General features: G+C 36.0%; 1 non-coding gene across 1 annotated transcript; it reads right to left on the bottom strand.

Annotated features, from left to right (window-relative positions):
• Nucleotides 1-7,597: 7,597 nt before the first annotated feature.
• LOC124645334 lies at nt 7,598-7,737 on the bottom strand. Its single transcript, XR_006986212.1, has one exon. It is a non-coding gene; the product is annotated as a U4 spliceosomal RNA (small nuclear RNA).
• Nucleotides 7,738-7,988: the final 251 nt, after the last annotated feature.

The raw sequence follows: 7,988 nt of genomic DNA, 5'->3' as shown, positions 1-7,988 counted from the left end.
GACATGTCTCGTTTTTGAACGAAGGTCCGTGGAGATTAATCGATTTGTAATCCTTTTAATGGTTAGTGGTATTTTAGTGGGCCTAAGAGAATTATCGGAATTTGTTGGGCGCCTTATCGGCCGTAACATACACACATAATTTTTATAGTAAACATTTTTTCTATTTTAATTTATTTTATTTTCACAAAACAATTAACCAGTCGGCCGACAATGCAAGTTTTTTGCTATTTTTTAATCGTGAATTCAATCACAGTTTTTAGTCGTTCTGATACCGGCCATATAACTGATACTGATTTATGAGCCCTAGCAAACTATCAGCTGACTAAAAGTAAGGGTACTCTTAACTCCTAGCTTCTAAAATAATCCAGAAAAAACAAAAGAAAAGAAGAGTTATCCTCAAAGTATTTATTTATTTAGTAAGCGTTTAGGCCTTTCTCACAGCTGTCGTCAAAGCATTTGATATCCTTTGGATCCCCTACGTGACCTAAGTTAGAAAGTACTCTAAGAAGGACCCATGAAAAAGGCGACGAGGGTCTAAATTGTACTTAATTTATTTTTACTTAAGTTTAAGGCCTTAATTGAATTGGAATTTATTGACCTGCAACTTGATTAGATAATTGCCCATTTTATTTTATGTAACTACACTTTGAATGAAGTCATTTCTACTATTTTCAAAATTGTAGTAAACACAATTTCTTTTTAGGTGAGAGATAACTTGGATTCATATGATTTTACATATGGAGACGTAGACATTTTAAATTACTGGCTTTTCACCACGGTTCCGCCCGCCTCTCGAGGAAACCGCTTTCCGCACCTGAAGGAAAAGTACATGTTCTCTCTCAGGCTAGACCATCCGTGTAACACAGTAGTTTTGGCGTAGCATTCCGACAGACAAAAAATGTTTCACATTTGTAATATCTGTAAGGACTTAAAATATTTTCCACATTTTGCAGGCTCTATAAAACTCCAGTTCATTCATGCCAGTTTATGAAATACATAGTTTTTCCTGTATTCGTAACACATATAATTTGTGTGCCAAAGGGATATTCAATTTTTTCGGTTGACTTCAACCTCACAAGTAAGGGTTGCCGCAAAAACAGTCCGTGAGTCGCTTTAACTTCTATTAGGTAAAGACCATGCAAATTCCAGAAAGGTCTTTGGTAAAAACTGTTCCAAGTGACGAGTACGCTCACACTACAAAATTTTAGTCGGCCGATAGTTTGTATGAAGCTGTATGGAAGTATACACGTAACAACGATTACGTATTTGTCCGGTATCAGACCGACTAAGTCGTGGTGGCCTAGTGGGTAAAGAACCAACCTCTCGAGTATGAGGGTGTGGGTTCGATTCCAGTTCAGGCAAGTGCAATTTTTCTAAGATTGTATGTACTTTCTTAGTATATCTTGGACACCGATGGTTGATAAAAAGGCGATGGAAAACATCTTGAGGAAACCTGGACTATAGTCCAGTGTAGTACAGTCTGAAATCACCAACCCGCATTGAGCAAGCGTGGTAATTAATGCTCAATCCTTCTCCGCGTGAGAGGAGGCCTGTGCCCAGCAGTGGGACGTTACAAAGGCTATAATAGACTACCGGGCCAACAGTCGGCAGTCTGTGTACAGGCTAACCTACCCTTTGAAGATTGTGCCCGAGGAATAATTATATTATCTTTAACCATATTTACGTTTTCAATTTTGCTTATAGCTAATATTGTGCTCTACGTGATGTGGTTGGACGAATGAGACCGTATTAACGTTCTAGGCCTTTTTCTCTTTGCTAGTTGATTTTGTCTGCGTACTGATGAGAGTATGAAGTACCCAGTATCATCCAACGCATATTGATATAGCATTGGTTATGAGTATGTTGAAGATATGTGGACGTTTGGAGTAATATATTATATAAGCTCACACCAGCAGTTACGCATCTCGTGGAAACTACTTTGCGTACCCGGATAAAAAGAAGCACATAGCCTATTTTGACAAAAGTTTTTGCGTTTTCAAAAGAATTGCAGCGCGTTCTTTTAATTATAATAATAGTCTAGACAAGCTTCATTATTTAAAAGTTCTCAGTCCGGGGAGAATTAACAAATGACTCTTAAACTTACTGACTTTATTTTAAAATGTAATTCAAGACTAAAAAAATAATTATTCTATTTCAAAAACAATATTCTTAAATGCCATTATACCCAAACAAATTATAGCAGTGGTTTATTATGCTAATGTATAAAAAAAAAACTTACAAAAGTGTATGCCAATCAAAGGCCAAAAAATTCATCGATAAGTCGACTTTTTTAAGTAATGACTTCACCTTCACTTTTCAATTCCATGAAGTAGCTAGATTGACAGGTGAGCCGCCAAAAATAAATGTATTCGAGGTATTTTACCCCTATTCCAATAACCTCTAGAAAGGAATAAAAAATCAGTTTTTCAGGAACCATTCTATATTTGGTATAGTTTGGTAAGAATTATAAACATTGGAAAAGCTTCACGTATGCCCAACTCTTATTATGTAGGTCTTATTAAATCTGATTTTCAACATGCACGCCAGGACGCGTGTAGAATATTGGACCATATCGCATTCCCGAGAAGAGCCGAACATACCCGAATATAGTCGAACATACCCGACCATTACCGATCACCAATCGACATGAGTAATGAACTATTGAGGCCAATCGAGTCGTGCGAGAAACGTATTCGGAATAATAATCGAGAAGGGTAAGCGATTATTATGAATCGATTGTAATAATGTTTGGGTTGGGTCCGAGTTGGGATTTGCAAGTTGATTTGGCTTTCTTGATTTGATACGATTTTTCTGCTACAGTTACTTTATGGAAAGTCAGTGATATAAAGGCATACAGAAAATTCATTTTTTTCGGACAATTCAATTCGTTGAGGAATAGTAGAACTGGCTTGTCTTTTTTAGACATCTAATGGAATATCAATCGGCTATCCTTATGTTGTAAGTGCGAATATAACTCTGTCCTTCAGGCTTTCACGCTAAAACTTCTAAACCGATTTAAATGATATTCGGTACACTGATAGTCAAGATCATGAAAAAGGACATAAACTACTTTTTATCCAGAAAGTAGTTCCCTTTATAAGCGGGTGGAACCGCAAGGAAGTTGTAGTATATTATAGAAGGAACACAGTCACAATTCATAGCCCACTATTGAGGCCTAATACCCGGTTTTTGCTTTCAGCCGCTTTGAATTATGTAAATGACAGTGTAGGCTTGCGTATAATTTTGTTGTTGTAGGTCGACTGCCCACAGGATACGCCATAATACTAGACCTTTGTAGTTAATGTGCCAAAGATTTTGGATCATTATAAACTGTTAGTATACAAGGCTCAAATGGCCTATTAGAATGGTGACCTCTTTTCATGCGGAGGAGCATTGAAGTTATGTATGGGTAGCTTCTTGTTTCCAAAAATAGATAAATAATTCAATCCCATCTTCTGAGTTTAACATCAAAGTCACATAAAGTAGGTATGTTATTAAAATCATAACCCTTTTCCGATGCAGTCGGGTAATATTCGTGAGTACATGGCATTGAATGAACGAGTGATAATTTAACTGTCGTCGTTCCGTTTTACCCAAAATAGCCTTCAAATTCCATCTGAAAATTTTATTACTTACAGGCTGCTTCATGTAAATCCCGCTTATATCAGAATTTACATTTATACATTCATTCTGACATGTGAACCCACGCCTTTTCTTGGCATTTTATTGTGAATGCAAATTCAAACACGTAGGTTGTAGTCGCTTCCGTACGAACAATTTTTGTTGAGTACGATTAAGTACGTTTCATTTTATTGTGTATTGTTTATTTACTTGCCAATTTTTATTGATACCCGCATTGAGTAAGCGTGGTTATTAATGCTCAATCTTTCTCCGTATGAGAGGAGGCCTGTGCCCAGCAGTGGGACGTTAAAAAGGCTGTAACAGTAACATTTATTGATATTATGTTCTAACCATATCACAGACTCTGCTTGAAGTTTCATCTGCGTCGCGGAGGAGCTATTTCACGCAACCGGATAAAAACCGTAAGTTCTTTTTTAGGTTGTAGACTATCTTTCTCTTACTTATCTTTATCTTTCGCTGTCTTCAATAAATGGGCAATCTAACACTGAAATCTTTTTTTAAATAGAATTTGTAGCTTCTGATATTGCCATAAACAAACTCACATATCATATAACTCTTATATCAGTACTGAAAGATAAATAAACCCCATAAAACAAAGTAACGAACTCAAAAACACGTGGGCTGTTCTATCAGCCTTATGAATGGTATATTTGACTTTACAAAACATCAACAAGATTACTAGGAGCGTAGGCGTCAGGCACATAAGCTGACAATATCTAATATCTATGTAAAGTCGGTATTGAATGTATTTTGACAAACAATGCTGTAATCTCTTATTTGCGATATCAGTACCTCTGCTATGAGATAGAAGCAATAGTATTTATTGATACTCGATACCTACCGACTGTGTAATTTTTTGTATGGTGATTTTTACAGCGCCTCTAGCGTTTACTTACGGAACTAAAGCAAAACATAAGTCTAGTATTTAATGATAGTTAATGGTAGAGATAAAATGTAATAAAAATAGCTTTCTTGCATAGCAGAAAATATATACCTAACAAACTTATAAGTCAAGTTTTATTTCAAATGACTAGGTAGGTACCCATATTATCAGTGGTTTCCCACGGTTGGAATCAAATCCCGAGGGAAATGCCTACTTTCTACGCTCGGGAATAAATAATTTATGTACCTAATTTCTGTATACTAGACTGTAGACTATTTGTGTATCAAATTGACAAAATTATCTACAAAACATGTTGTTCAACAGCAACAAGCTCTGAAATATTAATACAAAAAAAATTGGTAAAAAAACTTTTAAGTTAAACGGTTTTATCTTATGTGCACTGAAAACTAAAAAATAAAAAAAGAGTTACTTACCTGTCAACCTACATAGGTGGTCCCGGTCATATTAGACTAAAATAAAAACGTGGGGCCCATTGATTGCATCGACTTACTATAATCGTAACTGGAGATTTTGACAATCAATAATCAGCCGTAGCGGCTTCACCAGCGAACGCCGAGCTCATGATCTACCAAAGTATAAAGATATGCTTTGTCATAGGTAGGATTTCAGAGGGTCCCACGTTTTTATTTTAGTCTAATATGACCGGGACCACCTACGTAGGTTGACAGGTAAGTAACTCTTTTTTTATTTTTTAGTTTTCAGTGCACATAAGATAAAACCGTTTAACTTAAAAGTTTTTTTACCAATTTTTTATTTTCTAGTTTTTAGTATATAATGATAATGCCTACCGAATATTCTTCATTCTATATATGGTTCAGCAGCGGTGAGGGAGTGCCAGACTCTTACTGACTAAAAACCGTTGTGTTTCGTCATAGGCCTTTTATGTACCACGACCACGGTCACTCTTTCGGACAATCCCGCAGCCCAGGCAGGCCTTGGCCCTGTTGGGCCCCGCTGGGGTTGCTGACAGTATTCTACTTGAGTAGCCCTTTCATTTGATACCCATATTGAGGGGGTTGTAGAAAAATATGTAATCCGCCATTTTGTATCGGCGGCCATATTGGATTTACAATGTTATTGATATTACTATATTGTATTGTCATCGGAATTAAAGGTGTGTACCAAATTTCAGATCAATTTGACAACAGGAAGGTACTTAAATTTGAATTACTAAATTTGACCCAAGAATAAATAAAACAAACGGGGTGAGCTAAATAAAACCGTTTAAAAAACCGTTTAATAAATGTAATCCGCCATTTTGTGCCGGCGGCCATATTAGATTTACAATGTTATTGATATTTCTATATTGTATTGTCATCGGAATAAAAGGTGTATACAAAATTTCAGATTAATCGGTTGACAGGAAGAGGGTGAAATTTGAATTACTAAATTTGACCCAAGAATAAAACAAACGGGATGAGCTAAATAAAACCGTTTATTAAAAATTGTTATCAGCCATTTGGTAGCGGCGGCCATCTTAGATTTCAATTTTGCATAGTAAATTGTATTCTACTTGTTGAGACCTTTCATTTGATACCCATGTTGATGGGATTGATAAAACCTAAGTTATCCGCCATTTTGTAGAGGCCGCCATCTTGGATTTGAATTTTATATAGTACATTGTATTCTACTGGTTGAGCACTTTCATTTGATACCCACATTGACGGGATTGATAAAACCTACGTTATCCGCCATTTTGTACCGGCGGCCATCTTGGATTTACAATGTTATTCATATTACTATATTGTATTGTCATCGGAATTGAAGGTGTGTACCAAATTTGAGATCAATCTGATAACAGGAAGGTACTTAAATTTGAATTACTAAATTTGACCCAAGAATAAATAAAACAAACAGGGTGAGCTAAATAAAACCGTTTAAAAAGCGCCTTAATCTGGCTTTTTGTATTCTTGTTGAGGGAGAAAAATAAGTGAAAAACGTGTAGAACGAAACTCGCAAAAAGGGTTCCGTATTAATTGCAATTTTTACTGTCAGACTTCATACAATAATGTTTTCTTCCATTTAATTAACATTTACTAATTTTCTACATTCACAGAAAGCAGAAGAGATATTTTCTAACAATAGAAATAAAAAAAGGAAGTTGGGACACGTAAATCTAATTAATTACTGAAGCTAGTTATCTCGGGGAGTGTAACCCTTATTTTTTTTCTTTTGTAAAACCACATCGTCCTTTAATTAAGGTCAAAGTTTGTACGTGGAGAGCACGCTTCATTTAGAAGATTTATGTTTTGTACGCGTTTTCCTTAACGCTTTAAGGCTTCATTTTAGATAATGTCTTTATAAAGACCTATTTTTCTTCTTGATTTATTTTTTTAAACAGCTGTTTCCAGCGGTTTTAGCCGCGTCTCGTGGAAACCACCAGAAGATAGTGTAGCTTCGAATTTTTCAAATCAGGTCTGCATACTACATCATTTTAGTCGGTCTATAGTTTGCTTGCGCTCATCAATCAGTATGAAGATGAATGGAAGTACGCCAATAACGAGATAAGGTATTTAGCCGGTATCCGACCGACTGAAAACTTTAATTGGAATCAAAATTTTCTTTAAAAAAAAATTGCCATACATCGGGCGTACTGTCTCCCGACTGTTTACTCTTAACTTACAAAAAAATAGTAAAATCTTTCCTCTTTATAGTATTAGCACAGATAACGTCTTTATCCAAACTTTTCTTCTTGATTTATTTGTACAATACAAAAACAGGATTATTCTGTATGATACAAGTATCAAGGGCCTGTATTCGGCACACGTGGGCACGTGTAGCAATAAATCTCAGCCGCTGCCCGTGTTTCCTAGCTGTTGAACTAAGGGCGACCATTGTTTCTGACATTCTTAGGACTTTTACGATCCAAAAAGTTTGATAAATCTAATAAAACTCGACGATTCAGAGAGGAAACTAAGCAGGTCATTCATGAATATTTGTTGAAAAAAAAAAAAATGATTGTGTTCAATCTAAAATAATCTCAACGGAACAGTTCCAACTTTGGCCACTTGCGGCGCTGATTAGCTACACGTATTTTTAGGGTATTCTTAGGCCTATAAAGGCCATTCAAAAATTGCCATCGCGGACGGTATTTCACGTCCACACGGCGGGGTATTGGTAAAGTTTTCAACTAGCAATAATCGCACCTCGGATTAACCTCATTGGTTACGATTTTGCCTCTGCGCAAAGTTAACTAAACATCTTTGGCCGCCGGACCCAACCAAATCATTGTAACGAAACCATAGCGCGATCTATTTCGACGCCAACGCCATCTAGTTATAAAAAAGACAACTCTGCACCAAATTTTGGTTCCTTTAAAATCCGCAGTGGCACCGCTCACGCGCAATTTTGCACAACAATGGAAAGTCTGAAAGTTATACAACGGCTTTTGTAATAATGAACAGGTTATTACGTTTTATTCTTACATAAAAAATATTTAAAA

The sequence above is a fragment of the Helicoverpa zea genome, chromosome 2 (assembly GCF_022581195.2).
Source record: "Helicoverpa zea isolate HzStark_Cry1AcR chromosome 2, ilHelZeax1.1, whole genome shotgun sequence".
Classification (NCBI taxonomy): Eukaryota; Metazoa; Arthropoda; class Insecta; order Lepidoptera; family Noctuidae; genus Helicoverpa; species Helicoverpa zea.
This window is presented reverse-complemented; position numbering and strand designations above follow the sequence as displayed.